At 45.8% G+C, this 21,572-nt stretch overlaps 1 long non-coding RNA gene across 2 annotated transcripts; it reads right to left on the bottom strand.

The window, feature by feature from the left end:
* Nucleotides 1–3,076: 3,076 nt before the first annotated feature.
* Nucleotides 3,077–21,189, bottom strand: LOC129387191 (uncharacterized). Of its 2 annotated transcripts, XR_011892623.1 has the most exons (5): nt 20,971–21,189; nt 20,081–20,179; nt 17,287–17,411; nt 3,370–3,477; nt 3,077–3,221 (listed from the first exon to the last, which is right to left on the bottom strand). It is a non-coding gene; the product is annotated as an uncharacterized lncRNA (long non-coding RNA). The 2 variants fall into 2 exon arrangements; XR_011892622.1 differs by lacking the exon at nt 3,077–3,221 and having other exon boundaries at nt 3,247–3,477.
* Between the last annotated feature and the right edge of the window lie 383 nt (nt 21,190–21,572).

Below are 21,572 nucleotides of genomic sequence, written 5' to 3'. Positions count from 1 at the left end.
GGAAATCTCCACTTGCCATCCTTGATGCCTTGTAACCTGGACCAAGAGCCTCAGTTAAAGACTTCGAAACTAGAAATGGGGACATTGTGCGTACTTGTTTATCTGACTTTTCCGAATGAATGACGTGAAATCGTGGGAAGTTGGGTCTTTGTCGTCCAAAAAACTGAAATACATCTTCGGTGCGCCCTCTTTTCTGAAGGCGATCTGGGAGGGGAGGGAAGGAACTAGCCATAGAATAATGTAATTTTTGGCAATAGCGCCAGCCACCCACCGTGGAGCCCTACAAGGGGACGTTACAGGGACTGTAAAAACAAGTCCTGCAAACGCCAGCTGTACGTTATCACTATAACTAAATATGAGATAACATAGGTTGGTTATTCACACAAGGTTAACCCTTGCTGCCTGGACAAACTGGAAGTAAACGGAAGCTAGGAGAAGACAGGAAAGATGAAAAGTGAGAGAAAGACGAAGGCTGGAGGGAGAGAGACAGGAAAAGGCAACTACCGATTTCCCCCGGGTGGGTCAGTCTGGGGGTGCCGTCTATGTGAAGCAGAGGCCAAAGGGGTGTGTTGCCTCCGCCGGGGGGCCTTAAAGGTCCAAGCACCCAGCATCGGCTCAACCTCCAGGATCCCCCTTTCCCCAGACACGGCTAAGCCGCGCACGGCTACACGCGGGAGGGTCCAACCCTCGTGTGCTCGGGTACGTGGGTTCCGCTCCGGATGTGGCAAGAGTAAACTCGATGCGATGCTTAAATCGCTAGATGAAAATGTTTTCTTTGCGACACTGTAAAATGTAGGTTCTTTCCCATTTAGCAAGCAAGCATCTGTAGTGAGGAGGAAGTTTTCAACTAAGCGTCCTCTGGCATCACAACGACGGCTTCCCCAAAGGTTGTTGTGTGCATTAAAATCTCCAACGACAATGTAGGGTTCGGGCAGTTCATAGATAAGGGCATGAAATTCTGTTTTTGAAAGTTGGTAGTTCGGGGGGATGTATAGAGGTAATTGTGATCAACTTCTTAAAAAGTACCGCACGGACTGCAACGGCCTCTAGGGGTGTTTTAAGCAGTAGTTGCCGGCATGAGGCGAGGGCGTCGTTGCAGTCTTTTCGATAAACGGTATACTGCCGGAGAAAGTTCGTGCGTGAAGGATTAAGATGTGTTTCTTGGACACACAGCACCTTTGGACCGTACTTATGTAAGAGTTCCTTAATACCGTCTAGGTTCTCGAGTAAACCCCTGACGTTCTATTGTATTATCTGTGTATCCATAATGTATGTGTTTTGTGCTGTGTGTCTAAGAAATATAGATTCGATTATTGCACGAGACCTTTCCAGGCCCTGTGAAACGAAATCTCTCTATCTTCCGGACGCGCTCGAGGGAGCTGCGCCGTTCCTTGGGCGTCTGAGACGCGGGATTTGTGCTCGTATCCATCACCTCGTCTGAGGCGGTGGATACTGCCCACGCGGCGGGCAATTTCACGGAAATGTTGGGCCGATCTGCTTTGGCAGTGGCCGTGGGTCCAACAGGCCCGTGGGTCTGCTGGTCCTTCTTTGCGGGGGCCGGTACAGCGCTGGCTGTTCCAGCCAGGGGGGCTGATGGCGTGACCGCCATCACACTCCGTGTGACTTGGGCGGCCGCCGAAGGATGTAACGCTGCCCCCCGGCGCACCACATCGGTGCAGAATAGACTAGATTGATTAATGGAGAAGCGTTTGCGCGCCTCTTGGAAGGAAAGGTGCATTTTTACTTTGATTTCGATTATTGGTTTTTCTTTTTTCCAGGATGGGCAAGAACGAGAGTGTGCGTGGTGATCCCCTTCACAGTTAGCGCAACATGTGGTGGAAGTGCAAGTGTCGGACGAGTGCTCGTTTGATGCACATTTTGCACAAATAATGCGACCTCGGCAGCTTTGCGAACCGTGCCTGAACCGCTGACACTTGAAGCATCGGCGTGGGTTAGGAATGTATGGCCTTACCCGCAGTTTGCAGTATCCTGTTTCTATTGAGTCTGGTAAGTTGCTAGTTACAAAAGTGATGATTATATGCCTTGTTGGTTATTTGTCATCTCGCCTTATTTTTATCCTTTGTACCTTGTCGACGTTCTGTTCTTGCCATCCTTCTAGTAATTCACTTTCGGTAAGTTTGATAAGGTCATCTTCCGAGATGACACTGCGCACTGTGCTCATCGACCTGTGTGGTCCCTACAGAAATGGGAATGTCCCCAAACGCTACACGTTTTGAGAGATTGTCATATTGTGGCTCGTCGTGCACTTATAGTAGAAGATCGCCACCTTCCCATCTTCGTTACTTTATAACCTGGGCCTATTGCTTCAGTGATAGATTTAGCTACAAGAAATGGTGATATCATTCGGACTGTCTTCGTTTTGTGCTGACTGTGGACAACGTGGTATTTAGGAAAGGACACTTTCGGTTGCATGAAAAAGTTGAACTGTTCATCGGTGCGCCCCCTCTTCAGGAAGCGATCAGGTAATAGGGGAAAACTTCAGCCATAAAAAATTGGAAAATTCGGCGGCGATGGTGGCCACCCACCACCGAGCCCAACAGGGGGACGCTACAAGATTGGAAGCCTGCAGACGCCAGCCATGCATCGCCACTATAACCTAATATAAAATACCCAAGGTTGGATAATTAAACCGGGTTAACCCTTGCCGCCCAGAATACGGAAGTGAAGAGAAGACAGGAAAGATGAAAAAGGCGAGAGAGAAAGACGAAGAGTGGAGAGGAGGACAGGAAAAGGCGACTGCCGATTTCCCCTAGGTTGGTCAGCCTGGAGGTGCCGTCTACGTGAAGCAGAGGCCAAAGAGGTGTGTTGCCTCCGCCGGGGGGCCTTAACGGTCCGAACACCCGGCATCGGCTCAACCCCCAGGATTCCCTTTCCCCGGACACGGCTAAGCCGCGCACGGCTACACGCGGGAGGGTCCAACCCTCGTGTGCTCGCGTACGTGGTGTCACAACACACCAAACGCCTGCTTACGCAGACGCCCCTGCAGGGCGTTTTTACTCTTTGCGGCGTTGGCCATTTTTGGTACTATCATTTGGTCATGCTGATGCATTCTCGCGTAATGGGCCACATAATGCTTTTGTATTAATGTGACTCACCTAAATATTGCAGTAAAACACCGCTCGGGAATTCCGTTCATGTACATCCAACCAGCATGTGATAAACTCCAGCATTTTATTTCTTTTTAACTGGAAGAATTGATGCTGAAGAAAGAAAAAGAAAAAAAAGAACATTTGACTTGTATTTAATGACATAAAAAAAGTAGCAGAAATTCTTTCAGCAGTTCCCTATGATAAAACAAAATTGGCTTCATAACTTGTATGTTACACCTTAGCCCCCGTTAAATTGTACCTTTTGTGGCAAATATACAGGAGCAGACGTAATCACTTGTAAAACATCAGATAGTGGCTGGGCAGCACTGGTCGTAACGCCCATCATGGGCCGTGCCGTCCCTGGAACCTGCGCAGAACATCATATTTGTAGGTACGACATCATCCAATACGGCTACAATACTTCTGACAGCGACTAAAGCAGGCGCAGTTCCTATAGCTGTGCTTACACACCGCAGTCAGAGCAGAGAAGCCTATAGGCTTGCCTTCAAGCTTCTTGAGAACAACTATCCCAAATGCTTTGGCAACAACAAGGTAAAACCCTTTTTATATTTTATTCACAGCATTCAATGCCCAACAATATCAAAGCGAATCCAAGGCAACTGTGAAATTGAAATGTCTGTTTTAGAAAAATTTAGGCACTGCTCTCAAGACCTGGTAGTCATCACTTGGTAGGCAGCTGTATGAATAGCCAATAAGGTATCTTTGAATGGAGCAAGGTGACAGCTGCCTCAGCATTGCTATTCAACAGAAACATGTGACTAACATGGAACAGCAGTTCAAGTGCTTTGGTATATGTGCAACTGCTAAAAGCAGAACAGTCGTAAAACCACAAGGCCAAGATGTCCCAAAGCTCAAACAAACATTGAAGGGGAACATAGAGTGTGACAACCAGACCCAGCACACAGCAGGGGCGGAATGGCACACTGTAGCGAGGGCACTAACTGCACTGACTCGGGTACATTATGTGCGCCTATTATGAGAACGGCAGAGATTAGTTATGCCAAAGCACGTATAATGGCATCATTACTTATCACAGTGAGTTAAGCTAGAATATTTATAATGACCTTTTAGAATACCATATACAACATTATTAGCATGTGCTGCACGTTAGAAGACCCGAGAGAATGCAAATGAAGAGGGAGCAGTGACATAGTCTGGCAATGCCGTTCTTCTTTTTCTTCAATTTGTAGACCTGTTTGATCTTAAAGTGCTACACTGCCTCCCACGGGCGAAAAACTTCACCTTGTCTTATTCCACAAAGGCGAAAAAGCTATACAATCTGATAACATGCTGTAACTGTAGCCCCAAAGTGGCAAAAAATTCAATACAAAATATTTGTCAGTTTACTTTCTCCTTCATTAACCAGACTTTTTACAACAAACAAATGAAACAAAACGGAAAGGGGGGAAGAGGCAGGCTCTAAAGGAATATTTTATCTGAATAATCTGATTTATTGCTTTTATTTACTGTTCAGCTATGAGTTGCATTGTAAAGGAAAAATTGTGAAACTTCAGCCTACTCTGCACTACATGTTTCTTTACAACAAACAGGTTTATAAGGACACTTGGCAATTCATCTATCAGGGCAGCAACGACATACTGCTTGAATTATTGTGATGACCTTGAGTTCATAGTGTGCAGTTAACGTACACTGTCAGCCAAATTTAATAGGCCATAAATAAAGCATAGCATTAGAAGTACAAAGGTGAAGCAGGTAAATAAATAAATAGAAGAGTTGTTGACACTGCGCTAAGTACAACATTGTTTCATGATAATGTGATAGATGAGTTAACATACCAATTAGAAACATGTTAAAAAGCTATGTACTCATGGGTGTGTGAACATCAGGGTAATGTGGCATACTGGCAGGACAATTTGCAGCTACATTTCTGTCCTCACGTTTTCTTTGTTGTCTTTCCTTAAAGCCTCTGACTCCCTGTCTTCTTTTGTGATCTAAAATGATCCTAACATTTTCTTAGAGGAAAGTATAGGAGGGTGGCGGCACTCTTGTCAAAAGTGCCTTTGTTTGGCTCTGGACCTGTTGTGGAACATTCACTTTACCACAGGACACAATTCTGTGGTTACAGAGCATGCTAAGAAATGAAAAATAACCGCTCGTGTGCATCCATGCTTTTTACCAATATCTGCCCCTTATGACTTGCACTGAAAAGTCAACAATGAGCTGTTGCTGCATAATAGGTCATAATATACAAAAAAGTGCTGCATAACGTTACAAATAGATGCTATTTTCGTCATACGCAGGCACCCTGTGCATTCATGTCGGACAATGCCAGTGCGGAAAAAGATGCCCTGCGTGACGTGTGGCCCTCCGCCAGGCAGCTGCTCTTTTGATGACACATTGACACATTTTGATGTGTTGCAATCGGAGTGGAGCTGGCTCAAATCAGCACAGAACAGCATAGGAAAAGCAGAAAGACGTCAGCTAATGGCCGCTTTCCAGAAGGTAGAGCAAAGTTCCAGATAATACTTTTATTGTGTAAACTTGGATACTAATATTGCAGGGACCCTGAAACGCTATTGTACAAACATACTGAGTTGTTAGGGTAGATCTTTGTGATCCTTAATTGACATTTAAGTGATCCGCATAAAGCCTGTAATTTACCATAAGGTTTTAAAAACGTACATCGCTGCCAATCGCAGCATGCCACTCGGCTGAATTTTCAGGCACCCCTGACTATTTGACGCAACTTGTCCTAATGACGGCAGTATGGTGAGCTATCCTATAGGCTGCCCAGGACGCATCATCGATAATTTTTTTAACTTTATGGTGAACAAATGTTCGTAATAATTGGAATGTTAGTTAATTTTTTCCATAGAATGAAAGTAACAGAAAGAGACTGCACCAGGACAATTTCTCACTACACTTAAGCACTTACGGCACAAAGCAATTGTCTGCTTTTGTTACAATGTGCTCTGTGTCAATGAGAGCTCCACAGTCAGTGTTGATCTCGATCTTTATTTTCGCAAGCACCATGGTTCACCCTTGTCACTTTGTGGGCCGCAAACCTAGCGATTGGCAATATGTCAAGCTGCGACCTCGTGTCCCTCTGCAAGGTAGCAGACGAGCGGAGTGGCTACAGCGCATTGACTGTCGCTATCCGATCGACGCCATTGTGCGCGTTTGCGGCCGTCACTGTATGCCTGAGGATTACTACCACAATAGTGTTTCACTTGTCCGTTATTCGGGTAAACGCAAGCTCAAGCGGACTGGACCCGGCCGTTTGACCGTGCCATTTTACAGGATGAGCAGAAGCGCAAATGTGAATGGTCTGCGTGGTGCAGCCACCTGGTTGCAAAAGTTCAACCAAGCACAGTAGCTGTAACGAAGTCTATTCTACTTTGCTGCTGGTGTAAATTTTCCTCAGGAGCGTAATCGTGAACATTGTTTTTGTAAATGTTTAAAATGTTTTACAGTTGGTTAGAGCAATATTAACTCTTTGTTTGGCTGGATCATGCAGACCGATCAGGCCGCTCACATACGTCTAGGCTAAAGCTTTTTTATCATCTTGAGTTTATGCCTCCTCCCATCCTTTGAAACGCTCAGCTTGCTTGCAGTTACCGGAATACCAGAACGCTCAGTGCTTGCTGCGACATCAGTCTTATCAGTGTGTTCATACCCTTTTTATTTTTACATTTTTCTTGTTTGCTGCATACTTTATACAAATTAAATACCAAAACAATGCAGCAACCCTATCTTGTAATAATTTATTTTTCAAGTGACATTATAATCACTTAAATATCTTTTTTGATAATTTACTTGCATAGGCATTTGGAAAAGGCAGTAATAGGTGCTGCGCTTTATTGGTTGTAGTGTCGAATTAGCATGAAATTTTTTAACAGTAACAAAAGAAAGCACAGAGGAAAGAAACACACCATACAAGTTATTGTAAAGGAATATGGTAGCTGAAGAGAAGTCATACTGAAAGCAAAGTTACAGCTGTCACTGACACGTGCAATGAAATGAAAAAAATGATGTTGCTGTACTCTTTCCATGTGGAAATCTTTACTGGAAAGGTTATACTTTTCAATGGCTGCAAAGCTGTGCTTTACCAGAAAAATGGAAATAGCAGATAATGAGATATGCTGAAAACAAAACGCTAATAAAGAAATGCATGCTTGAACTTGTGTTTCAGATTCTCTATGCAAAGGAGGAGGACGAACTGGAGACAGCCATTGCGGAGCTTCAGTCCTTGCCTCATATGCCGTATGTATCGTGCTGGTGTGCAAAGAAGAGGACAAAACACAAATAACTATTCGGAGGCTTCTGTCCGTATTCTAAAGGACATCATCCTAAACAGAACAAAAGCCCGCAATGCAGTAGCTTTAATTGAATTTGTGATTACTAATTGGGAGAAATATTTCGAAACATGGCTGCTGCGCCACGCACACACTCGAGAACCTACCCACCAGATTGGCTACGGGCACCTTCTGCGAAAATGCCGGAATCCCCCCCCCCCTCCCAGATCAATTCTAGAAGTAGAACAAAATTGCTACAATTTTACGAATTCGCCTGGAACTGGGACATATGAAGTATGGGCGGACATTGGGTTATGCAGCTGCAGGGCAGGGAGCCAGGGTGCTTTCTGCAAGCGCCAGGCAGCTGTGCGACATGCCTTTGGTGGTGCTTTCCCGAACAGCCCGAAGCTGACAGTTGCAGACCGCACAGAGCTCGGCCAGCTTGTCCTCGGAAAGCGTTGTCCAGCAGCAGGCTTTTTCATGCCTTTGAGTGCACATACCCCCACCTCGGCACCCTCATCTGTACGCGAAGCAGGACCATCCACTTCGCACCAAGAAGTAGGGCAGGAGATGCAGACAATCTCCACAGAGCCAGAGGTACAAGACGCGACGGCTGACTTGGCCCAAATGCATCTGGTACGAGGTTTTGATGGCATTTTCCTCTATAAAATGTGATGAGCTCAATTCTGAACAGGTTTGATTCAACACTATCAGCATAGAAAAGATGCATCCGCCACACAATTGCACCACCATTTATAGTACTATGCATTACACGACTTGTCTACATCCACTAATTCCTCTTAGTACTAATTTGAAAGTTAGGTACTTGGATTTCACTAGCTGTTCTCTGTTTTCTGCAGCAATGGGAAGACTATTTTTTTTTCTATACACTACAGTTTTTCCTTTTGTCAACCAATGCCAGGCCCTTACCGCCTTTTCAAACTTATTTGCTACGAAAAGGCTTCTGCCTCACAGCTTAGGTCTAGCATTATACAGCTGTTATAGTATGCTAGGTATATCTAGAAATTAGAATAACTTTTAAAAATATCCAATCAGGGCTACGTAGAACTTTTCCACCTTTCAGCTTATTTAACCTAGCCAGCGCCACTGGGCTTCCATTACCAGCTCGTGCCCAAACATCAATAATGGGTAACACATCCAAAGGAAGGCATTCACTATAAAAGAACCGGAAGGGGAACAGTGATAACATCATGTGGATTTTTTTAACAAAAAAACGTTACTATAATTTTGGCATGCAGTAAAATGCCTACAACTTTTGAAGAATATCACTAAGCGGCCATTCATGACCAGGCACTGGGTTATCTCTCTATTTTCAAATCAAAGGCAGAAGATCATAAATTATGGGTTATGAAGAAATTTAGCACAGATTTGATGGTGCCTGTGATTTGCCAATTTTCTAATCTACGTGCCTATAGATGCTAACTGGAATTTTAGCATCTCAATTTCTGTGCAAGCAAGTGGCACTTGATGCATTGTATGAAGTAAAAGTGCAGCCCTTATATCTCCATTACCTGCTCATTGCATCAGGAACTGTATGAAATGATAGGTTTGCTGCAACATTCTATTAGTCCATGTGGTAGCCTATCACAAATCCAACTAAGTGTAGAGACTATGAAGGGTTGCACAATACTGTTCCTCCCCTAAGTGAAGGCTTTTGCACTTTCTTTAAGACAGATAAGATACATAGGTTTACTATATAAAAAGTAGGGCTGTGCAAGTATTCAAATATTTGAATAGTAGTTTGGAATATTGTGCAATTCTATATTTGCAACGAAAAGAAAACAGTTTTTCCAAGTGTAATAATCGGTAGGCTTGTGCGAATATTCAATATTTTCGAATAGTTGAACGAACAATGCACCATTCGATATTCACTTCGATTCGAATTTTGTTATTCAGAAATTTCGAAGTATTCGGCTCGAACGAATAGCCACACGCGGCAGGGAGAAGGCGTTTTTCCAAGTTTCGGTTTTGGATTCAGTAATACTTTTCCCAATCCAGTCCAAACCAAGCCAGGAAAACAGAACTATACTCAGAACAAAGGCGTACAAAAGCGTATCTCGTTGGCGTGGTGGTGTGGCCTATTGCATTTAGTCTGCGACTCTGTCTCTGCCGCGGCGGCATTTGATCAATCCCAGTCACCTTGGACAACTTCAGAGAGCACCATGGGGGACTTGCATGATGAAGTTCACAGGCCGGATTATGCCGTGCTGTCTCGGACAACATTCTCGAGAGCCATTATTCCAGACCTCTAAGCATCAAGCAAAGAGAAGGTGAAAAAGAAGCTCGGGGACTTTTTTACAAGCGGAGTGGAGTCGCTTTCAATCACAACTGATGGTTGGACATCGCGGGCAAATGACAGCTACGTTTGTGCAACTTGTCACGTCATGGACAGCGACTTCGTGCAACACGTGCATGCATTGGCTTGCACAGAGATGACAGACTCTCACACTGCAGAAAACCTGGAGCTATTTATCGCAGGTGTCATCGAGGAGTGGGAACTTCCAGCCCACGATACTGTGCCGATCTTCGTCGTTACAGATAATGGAAGGAACTTTACTTCTGCAGTAGCGCGATCATCCTGTAGTGGTGTGCAATGTTTCGGACACACCCTTCAGTTGTGTGTGAGTGATGCCAAAAGAGAAGTGTCAGGGTTTTTGCAGCTCTGCTAAGGCCAGAGCGATTGTGGCTAGATACAAACGGAGTGTTGGGCCAGAGGACAGCTTCAGGAAATTCAGAGAAACATGCAGCTGAACCCTGTCGAGGTTATACAAGGCGTCCCGACGCAATAGAACAGTGAGCATGCCATGATGGCCAGGCTCGTGAAGCTCTGTACGGTCATCACTGTAGAACTTGCAGAATCTGACGCAGTTCCAAACTCGAACGCAAGTGAGTGGAAGCTTATGAATGCAGCAGTGTAAGTCTTGAAGTCACTTGACCATGCCACAACTGAACAGTCCGGGGACAGATATCCCACGCTGTCACAAGTCATTCCCCTGTTGCAGTGTACTGAGGTGGTTCTTGCTGAACACATTTCCGAAGGTGGTGAGGCAGCTTTGCTTGCCTCAAGCCTTTTGCACAGCATCAAGACGAGGTTCCCTGATATCAAGATGTCACGCCTTCCTGCATTGACAATGTTGGTCGATCCTAGATACAAAGATGTCTGTTATGCTGAACGACACGCAAAGCAATGGCCGTTCACTCTACTCACAACGGCAGCGGAAGAGACTGTGCCAGTTGATCAACATGGTACAGCAACAAGTGAGAACAGCATCTGCTGTGCAATCCCATCAGGGAAGAGAGCCATTATTCCAGACCTCTACGCATCAAGCAAAGAGAAGTAATACTTTTCCTAATCCAATCCAAACCAAGCCAGGAAAACAGAACTATACTCAGAACAAAGGCGTACACGCCTTTGTGTGTGGAGTGCTTTTACACACTTCAGTTCGCGTGCACATCATCAGTCAAGCCATACAATCTCGGATGAGGTTGCTCGGTACTTTCTCGGTCCGAAGACCGGGAAGACCTTGTGTGGTGGAAAAGTAAGGGCAGCCACCTTTACCTAACTCTGGTTGCAGCTGCCCCGTAGCTATCTTTATATACCAGCCACCCAGACAAGAAGTGAAAGGCTTTTTTCGACTGCAGGAGCCGTTGTAAGCTGCAGAAGGGAGCACCTCAAACCCCAGCAAGTGGAACAGCTAGTGTTTATTTAGGAAAATCTACAAATTTTCGTGCAGAATCAATTTGTTTACTTTCCTTGAATAAATCCCAGACCTTAGCCCTCTGCCGTTTTTTTTTTTTACTTGCTACTATGCGAAGTATTCGCTTCGAAATTATTCGAGAATTACGATTCGCTTCGAACCAAAAAGACAGTATTCGCACAAACCTAATAATCGGTCTTTTTGATTCCGCTTCGTCGCAATACTAGTGTGTCATGCGGTGAAGCATATATACCATGCAGTGAAGCATACCAGGAATGCAAGAGACACTGTAACAGAACTTGGAATGTATTTGCTTACATGTGTGCTCCTGCTGGCTACAGTGTCTGTATGAGCACCCAAGATGTCTATTAAGTGTAATCGAGATGTCTAATCAAAATCAAAGGACTGGTATGGCACCATCCTCTTTATACTTCTAGTCATAGCTATAGTCTAATTTTGAATGTGTGCACTGTTTTCCTTTTGTTTCTTCTTATTAACTTACTGCGTTCACAAAGACAGTTGCACCATGCCTTACTATCAACTAATCTCTTTATCGCTTTGACATTTATTTAACAAGTCCTACCGCACCAAAGTTTGATCTCATTCTTCCACAGAACAATTAGTACAATATTCAGTAGACTAGTTACATTCCATAACCCTGTTTCTGCCCGATCAATAAAAAAAAGTTCCCTCATTCATTCATTCGAGTTTGCAGCGAATTCTCTACACAACAGCTACTCAATATTTGATTCAAAAATATTAATCAAAAATCAATATTTGCTTCCGAGCTCAAAATCCACTATTCGCACATGCCAAATAAAATGTGTGCAAACAGCTTGTGCATATAGTGGCCTTTACATCACCTAAAATACACCTTTAGGTGCCTTTTTTGGGTGCTTAATATAGCCTTCTTTAACGGCTAATATCCAATCTCTATCCATAACTTGCAGATTGCTAAAAAAATGTACTCTGTTCAGATGTCCACAAACACAACATGTCATGAACGACTTATCGAACGAGTATTTTTGATGGCTTCATTCGTCTATGTCCCTGTTCCCTTCTTTGGCCTTTTATTTTAACACATCTGTAAGTGCCTTGGCTTTAACACACATCACTTCAAAGCAAAAAACATCTGTTGGCTTAAAGGACTTTCAAGATTAAACATGTTCGTTTACGTAACTTTTTGCAGGACCACAAAAAGGAGTGTGCTGCATTCAATGAAGCATACCAGTGCGCCCATGGACTTGGTGAATGCATTCCTCAATATGCTGCTGTTATAGCGCCTCCACGCCGCTCGCTTTCGCCGATGCGTTGTCGTTCTTCTACGCTGGGATGAGAAAACTAATCGTCGCAGTTCCAGAGGCAAGAACTGCGTCACCCACGAACAGACCAAGCCCTCTCCCTTCTCCGACTAACGTTATTGATGTATATGTGGACGGCGTCACTGCACTCACTCTCGTTGACACTGGTGCCGCAGTTTCAGTTATTAGAGCCAAGCTTTGCTGTTCGCTCACAAAGACGATGCCACTGTCAAACGTGTCACTTCGTACTGCCAACGCAGACCGCATCACGCCTGCAGCTACGTGTGCTGCTCGCACAAGCAGCTGTCAACAGCCTCTTCAACATCGTCGAATTTTTGGTGGTGTGTTCTTGTTCCCAAGACCTTATTTTGGGCTGGGACTTCCTATCCGCTAATAAGGCCATCATCGACTTCTCGTACTGAAGTGGAATTTTAAACGCTGTGTCATGCCCCACTCCTTGACGCTCGTGAACCTGAAGATAACGTATTTGTTGCCGAAGACATTACAATTCCACCACACTCATCTGCCCTTGCCACAGTGTCATGCAACATTGTTGCTAATGCCAGCGTACTTTTTACGCCATCTGCAATTTTCGCTTGTCGCAGATGTTCCCCGCTGCCTTTCGCTCTTCTGGACGTTCATGCGGGCGTCAGCAGACGACTCGTCGCCAACTGATTGTCCTGTCCTCTCACTTTGCTTCGTGGGGAGTGCGTTGGCCGGGCCCAGTGTGTTGACCCTGCTGCCATCATCGACATGCCAACTTGTCCCATCGCCACTCATGAGCTCACCGAAGTGACCTGCAACCCGTGCAGAAGCCGACTTCGCCCGATGTTTTACATAGCTCCATCGCCGACACGTTGACTGTTTCTCAATGCGCCCAGCTTCTACGCCTTCTCGACAAGTTCCGTTCGTCTTTCGACTGCCACCATGTTTCCTTGGGCAGTACGTCAACTGTTTGTCATCGCGTCGCCAAGCGTACCAGTGCGCCACTGCAACAAAGACCATATCATGTTTTGATGTGTGGTGCGCGACATGGTGCGGTGGTTGGGACGGTCAGGAGCAGACGACAAGGAGTGCGTGTGCCGAGGCGAATTCCGTGCTGGAAGGAGAAAAACGACAACGCCGAAGAGCGTCCGGCACGTGAACGCGCGGCGCAAGAAAAACAATTGAAAGAAGAAAAGCCAACCAATTAGGAAAGACCACGGGGCGTCAGGCAGCCAATTGGAGAATGCCTAATTGGCCAGAGAGAAGAAAAAGAGTGGTGCGCTGCCAGAAGGGGAAGACGCAGGGGAGACGCCGGGAGAGTTCCAGGAAGCGACGCCAGGAGAAGGTCGGCCACCGGACCGGGATTTGAAGACGGGCCGTCGGGTTCCGGACCCAAGCCACCAGGACTTCAGCCGACCGGGGCCTCCTGGCAACCCGTTCCTGTGCGTCGCCAGCCTACCCGAGCGTGCCGCCAGCTGCTCAAGGCCAGTGAGCTTCTGCGCCCGTAGGCAGGACGAGACCAGTCGGGCTACGGGCCCGAGTTCTACGCCAGCTGCCCGGCTGGAACGCCACCCCTGTCTGTCGTGCCGCCTGCTGCCCGAGGCCGGCGTTCGAGCTTCTGTGTCCGTGGGCAGGACGAGAGCGGTCGGGCTACGGGCCCGAGCTCTACACCCAGCTGCCCGGCCAGAACGCCGCCGCCGTCTGCTCATGCCACCAAGCCGCCTGCTTTACCTCTCCAAGCCAGAGCTGGCGCGCTCCGGTCGCCCAGTCAACCAACTTACACCACAACCTTTGGTGAGACCGGCGCAACTCCTTTCGTCAGCTTGACGCCGCGTCGAGACTGTTATGCGTCCCTGCCGTCGTGGCAAGCCCGGACTCGGGCACTAGTTAGCTTCATACTAGCCCCAAATGTGTGTCTTAATGCAGTGATGTCTATTTGAGTGTTTATTTTATTCTTTCTATTTCTTTCTTCTATTTATTTTAAGCCTTTTTTAATTCCATTAAAAGTTTGTGTGTGTTGTCGAAACCAACGGCTTTGTCCTCAATTGGGTTCTCGGAGGCACCGCCTAAGAGAACCGTCAGAACCTTTGAGTACACGAACACCCGTCCCACATTTGGTCATCACACATGTATCCACGACAGAGCACCGTGTTATCGACGACCAAGTGCCTCACATGCTCAAGCGCAGAGTCATTCAGCCTTCGGATAACCCCTGGGCATCTCCCGTTGTTCTTGTTAAGAAGGATGGATTGATTTGATGCTGTCGATTACCGTCGTCTTAACAACATAACTCGTAAAGATGTTTACCGTCTTCCGAGAATTGATGATGCCCTTGACTGTCTCCAAGGCGCAGAGTTCTTCTCTTCTATCGACCTATGCAGCGGCTATTGGCAAGTCCCCATGGCACCTGAAGACCAACCTAAAACAGCCTTTGCAACATCAAATGGCCTATATGAATTTCGTGTCATGCCTTTCGGGCTTTGCAATGCCCCCGCAACATTTGAGCGTATGATGGACAACATTTTGCGTGGTCTCAAGTGGAAAACGTGCCTGTGCTATTTAGATGATGTGGTTATTTTTTCGCCCGATTTTCCCACCCATCACTGTAGGCTGTAGGAAGTGTTACAGTGCCTAACTGCCGCCGGCCTTCAGCTCAACCTGAAGAAATGCCACTTTGGCGCAAGTCAGCTCACCATCCTTGGCCATGTAGTATCTAAACACGGTATTCTTCCTGATGCCGCCAAGCTCCGTGCAGTTGCCGATTTTCCCAAACCTTCCTCCGTAAGAGAACTTCGCAGCTTCCTTGGCCTGTGTTCTTACTTTTGCCGCTTCATTCGGAATTTTGCATCCATCACCGCTCCCTTGAATCAGCTTCTACGGAGCCACTTGAACAATTATGCCTGGTCGTCCGCTTGTGACGATGCCTTTTAAGAGTTGCGTCGTCTACTGACCTCGCCACCTATACTGCATTACTTCGACCCTACAGCTACGACCGAAGTACACACAGACGCCAGCGGCGTTGGACTCGGCGCTGTGCTCGTGCAGTACAGTGGTCATGAAACAGTCCACATACAACGCCTGAAGCTGTATTATGACCCCATGATTCTATGCTCACCATGAGTCGCCAGGATGGCTCCTTTTCCTATGGGGGTGATTGTAGTGAAGAGGAATGCCCGGCGCTCCAGCCACATCGCCAGTTGTCCGGGAGGCGCGAGCTCGAGATTGCCTGAGCTGCTCTGGTTGAGACACGCTGCCTGCTGCTCTCTTGTACTGTATTCATATTAGACTGTATTTAGTCTGGTAGATTCAAAATCATATGTAATAATATCCCACAATTTAGGCTGTTCATAAATCTTTCTTGAGGCCTTTTTATTTCCTAATTTTTATATATGGAGTATGTGCACATTTCTTTTCACAATTTTGACGAGGTGTGGCCCTTGCATGGAAACAAATGAATACTAGATGGCTTTTGCCATGTAGTTGTGGCACACGGGAGTACACAGTGCACGAAAATTCTCAGATGCCCGTGCACGTTCACCCTGCCACCAAACGCAATTGCTTCTCTCCTGGAAATATTTTACCAAATTTTGGGCTTCCAAGTTGGGGAAGCAGCCCTTACACGGGTGCAGCCCTTACACGAGTCTATATGTTGGTTGGTAAGTTGGGGTTTAATGGCACAAAGGCTACTCAGGCCATGCTGTGCCAGTCACAAGACAATAGAAAACGCAACGTTAAAGCATGGAAACCTGCATTACATTATAGTTGGTGTAAATAACCAGCTGTCTCTGAAAAGCCAATCAAGTTAGTAAATGGCACTAGCGGGTCATCTGCCAGCAATGGGGCAGGGTGTACAGGTATATGTAAATTATACAGGTTGTGTAAAAGCTTCCATCTCTGTGTTTCAATATGTGGACATGTCATAAGGATGTGTATCACTGTAAGAGGTTCATCGCATTTTTCGCAAGTTGGTGGGTTTTCTTTTCGGAGAAGAAAATAAACCCTCTTGCCAATTCAGTCTGGAAACACTGACGTCAAGAGGAGGCTCCCCGTGCTGTTACTCTATTACTAGAGTGGCTAGAAATCTCGCCACTGTACTATTAATCTATGAGCTGTGCGCCATTAATTGGTCTGTGTGAGCGGGGCAGTGTGTTCGCTGGCCGCTAGGTTGGCGTGCAGGAACAGCATGTCTTGGTCCACGAGCTTCGCTTTCATACGAACAGCCTTGATATAGGCAACATAGAGACGTATCGAACGTCGAGAAGCATCGGAAACCGCAATGCACTATGCAGCCATAAGTTCGTCGCAGAAAGCTGCGTCCAATGCTCGACGATTGAAACATGTTCATTTACAACGCAGTAAGTATCCTCGCTATCCTTTTCTTTTCGCTTGCTTGCTAGCGTTTTTGTTGTTAAACGATACGACAGTTCATAAGGCACACAGGCCGATTCACATGCGTTTGTGATGTTTTGCCGTGCAGAAGGATAACGTGCAGATCGATATGACGGCTGTAATGACTGCGTTCATGCTGGCGCCAGCAGAAGTGTTCTTACTTCGATGCAGTGATTCCACGCTCGTACGCGTACATGCCGAGTTCTTCAGAAGCCAAAAGAAGACTGCAACACCGCATGCCGTGTCTGCCGTCCTGACACACTATGGTTTTGTGAAAGAGTGTTCATGTGAATGCGCTGCTAGAGAGAACGGCACATGTCACCATGTCATGGGACTGTTGAAAGTCCTTGTGCTGCTTCTTGATAATGGGTATGCAGAGGCTCTGCTGGAAATGTCATGTACGGAACTGCCACAAATCTGGAGGAGGCCCTGGGGGCACAAAATACCGGCTTCTAGCATCGACGAAATTGACTGATGAGCCTCACGGCGAGACAGTCTTTCTTACCCACTCCAATCACGTCTTTATGAAGCCAGGAAAAGACCGAGGAGCATAGATGTTCCTAAAGCTGTGAGGCAGTTCGCGAGAGATGGCTGCACATACTGCGAGTCCACTTCTGGAACACTGGTAGTCTGCAACAGTAAATAAAGCAGAGTTTGTTTGGTGAGATATGCGAAGGCAGCCTCTTGTAGAGCCAGAAACCACTTGTGTCAAATGACTTTACCACTTATTTATGCCCAGAAATTAAGGTTGGGGCGACTACGCAGTTGACACCCATGCAGCCAGCATTTTTTTTCAGAACCCGTAAACTGTTGTATTGTGCGTGGGCCTGCCACCAACGCAGCAGGCTGTAATCGAGGCAAGCACATCCATGCATGTAGCATGCTGGCATTTAGCATGGAATAAAGCACAGGAAAAACAAGAACTTTGTGCACATCTTTCGCTTCTTTATGTCTTCGACCTATGTAGCATACTCTTGCTACGTGGTGCATAACTTGTGTTAACTAACCCACTTCATCACGTTTATAATGCTTTTGCTCTGTTTGGCAACCAAACATAATATTTACAAAGGTATGTTGACTATGGTTATGTCTGCTTTCTGTGCGTTAACTCAACATGTGCTGCACCTTTACACGCAGGCTTTTGTGTGCTGTCTGTTGATGAAGCTCACTGGCTTGAACAGGCCTCTTGCCAGCGAGCCTATGCATAGTATACATGTAGCATGGAATGAAGCCAGAAAATGCAAGAACATTGTGCACGACTTCATAGTAGCGCCCGTGTGTTTTTTGTGTGCTCTTGCTACTCACTATATACATTACTTGTGCTAACTAAGCTTCTACATTTTCACAACACCTTTTCTTCTGCTTAGCTACCAAAGAGTTTTATTAGTTTACAAAACTATCCTGACTCTGTTATGTCCACTTTCTGTGTGTTAACTCCAACATGTGCTGCACCCTTATATACAGGCTCTCATGCTGTCTGTTGATGATGCTCGCCAGCTTGAACAGACCTCTCGCCAGCAGAGTCAGTGCGACATGGCAAGCTGCTCGCAAAAACCGCTTGACTGCTTCCAATTTTGGTGTTGCTGCTACACGTGAGAACTGGACAGAGAAAGGCCTGGAGAACCTCACCACAGACCGAGATCTATCTAGAGTAAGGGCCATCCAGTAAGTACGGGTCCAAAAACATTTTCTTGGCCATGTTAGTTCATAACAAAGTATAGCACAAGAAGACAAAGTGTACAGACCAGGCACTTCCTATGCACTGTGTTGTTTACATCTGCTATGGATACTCTTGCTTCCAGTAAATCACGGTTGCTACACGTGATTGGCATTAATGAATGCACAAGTACAATGTTATTAACAGATTACACATGTGCATCTGTTGTCACACATTGATCAAGAAACTTTGGAAGTTGGAGTAGCTTTGCATACTATATTGTCAATTCGGCTTTTAGTCGTGGGCACAGGTTCACCCTTTATAAATATCATTTTATTAACCTGTGCTCCTCAACATCGTTACAATATTAACATATGTATACACACCATACGTACTGCCTAACGTGGATTGTATCACAGAATGCAGGTAAAAAACAGAACTTACAGGATGATATTTCTGTTTAAGGTATGGAGTTTCAAGTGAAGTTGTGGCTGTTCAAAAATATGAAACAACCCTCCGAACCATCTGGCACAACATTCAGACCTTCCACTGCAGCCATATTGTGGATCCCACGTGCCCATGGCTCGGTGCATCGCCTGATTGTGTGGTGTGGGACCCAGAGGAACAGAGTCTTCATAGCACTGTCGAAGTCAAGTGCCCATATTCAATGAGACTTGAAAATACGAAGTACTCAAGGCTCGTGCCTTGGGAAAGACGGCTATGGCATGTACAGGCTAAACCGCACCTGCTATTACTACTACCAGATTCTTGGGCCCTTTCAGGGCTTACTTGGGCCGACTGTAATGTATGCTCCGTAGTTTCTAGTTGTTGAAAGAATTCAGTGAAAGTGAATGGTAGAAATGCAAAAACAGGTTGGACAGCCTTTCTTTTTCCACACTTCTGCCGCACATGGCAAAAACGTACAGTACAAACAATGAATCTTGAATTCAAGAGATAACAAAATCAATGAGAATTTATGTATTTATCAATAAATTTGTGAAACTATTGACAATGCCTTATATCCTTTTCTTGAAACGAGTATCGAAGCCATGTGCTCATGGCTTTGGCCATCCTAGCTTGGCAGTCACTGTGAAGGCTATGTCGTACTGAACTAACACCTTGCGCATCACTGCAGCAAGATTGTTGCTGCTGCAGATCCTAGGTTGCTATAAAAGGACTGAAGATTGCTTAAGAATGCACACAATGCCCAAATTTCATTAATGATCGGTGCAATTGACAGTGGGATGGGCGCGTCGAAAATATGAAATGCCTTAATATGTTGAATGCATCACTCGACATGTATTCTGAGACTTGCAATTTCCTCTGTTTGTCTAACTTCTTCAGGAAGGTGCTGTCTCCGAAGAAAGGAGGAATGTTCAACGCAGCTCCATTTGCACTAAGCAGGCCCTGTATCTTAAAGCTTTTGTCGGCCATTACCGAGTCGCCAGGCTCAAAACTCGAGTTTTAAAAACCCGCTTTTTTCAACGAGCTCTTTGTCTGACACCGACCATGTAAATAATTATGACAAAATGTGATAATTCCATCAGGTGAAATGACAACCAAACCCTTCATTGTATTAGTTGACTTGTAGGTTGAGTAGGTCGCCGACTGAAGGACCAGAGCTTGGAACTTCGCATCTCACCTCTGTTGCGTCGATAATGGCCCTTGTTGATGGGTATTGCTCTTTAAAAATGGCTGGCATAACTTTGTCTCTGCTCAGCCAAAGGTCCACCTGGCCAACCTGCAAATAAATAAAGCTGATCCATGTGGTACAAATTCTGGATAGTGTAGCAATGGGCACCCTGAAAGTATAGGCAAGGGCCCTTTAGAAGAGCCCAAGGCACAAACTGACGAAAACAAGAAAAGGCTGGTCCTTAGCTGTCAATATGTGCGGCCTCCCTGCATTACTTGATGTACTTGAGTAGCTCCTAGACCACACTTTTATATTTTCCACACACTCACTGGGGTTTATCAAATGAAAGAAGCACATGAATGATTCAAAGTTTGAAAGCCCAGGGTAGAAACTAATGTCCTCAGGGCTCTCCTTGAAGCATTCAACAGAAAATTGCCTGCTTTTATGCCTATCAAGCTTTTTGGTTTCCATATTGAGTATTTCATACTCTCTTAGAGCTTTATAAAGCACATCTTGTGCTGACTTCACCTCTTTGGCTCTAATTTCCAAGTCGCTCTCCAGTTGTTGTATACGCAATTGAAGTAGGGAGAGCTGCGTCTCGAGTTCAGGCACTCTCTCTGCACTTGCTTTTGCAGACTTCGCCTCTTCGGTCCTACCTTCTAGGTTCGCTTTCCAGTTGGTATATGCGCATTTGGAGAACAGAAAGCTGCTTCTTGAGCTCCGACACTCTAACTGCACATGCTTAATCACACACTTCGTGGGCTCGGACGTGGGTTGCACTGGCCGGCGTTGAAACACTTGCTTCGCACTCTGTGGCATCCATAGTTTCAACAGCTGTTGAAGAATCCCGCGACACGGCGACATCACTACTGGGAGAAAGCGGTGGTTGTGACACAAACCTGGAGCTGCTAGCCTGGCCGACGGCAGAAAGCAGTTTTCTTTTCGCGACACACTGCTGTTGTTCTTTAGGCTTTTTTCTTGCTGGTGGTTTGGGTTTTCCAAAGGCAAACATTCTCGGCACGGCGTCAACCCGGAGGTAACGCCAATCGCCGACTACATTCGGCAAGTAACTGTCGGCGGTAAAGTGATTCGAGCACACCTTCGTGTGCTTCGTCATGACAAAAAATTTTCCTTCATCACGCTTAATGACAATCCATTTCTTCTTCAGATGTGGATCGTTTGGAAAACCGAAGAACGACACCTGCAAGACGATAAAAGCGACGTAAGGTGCGCGCAAGAGACGCAACAAATAGGAAACTAAATGTATACATACACGTACTTGCCTTCGAGCCATTGTCCAGAACTCCTCGCTGGTTGCAAAGCGGAAAAGTCTGCAGTGATAATTCTGACATTTTCTTCTGTGGAGCCCAATTCAAATTTCCGATTTTCCTTTAGACAAATGGCCATGCTTTTCTTTGCAAAAATCGCTATGAATGCACAATTCGTTGTTTCCTTGCAGACTTGGAGAAGCCTGCGCACATGTAGCAGCACTGCTTTTCAA

This window comes from Dermacentor andersoni, chromosome 2 (genome assembly GCF_023375885.2).
Source record: "Dermacentor andersoni chromosome 2, qqDerAnde1_hic_scaffold, whole genome shotgun sequence".
Taxonomy (NCBI): domain Eukaryota; kingdom Metazoa; phylum Arthropoda; class Arachnida; order Ixodida; family Ixodidae; genus Dermacentor; species Dermacentor andersoni.
The sequence above is the reverse complement of the archived record's forward strand: the minus strand, read 5'-3'. Positions and strand labels throughout refer to the sequence as shown.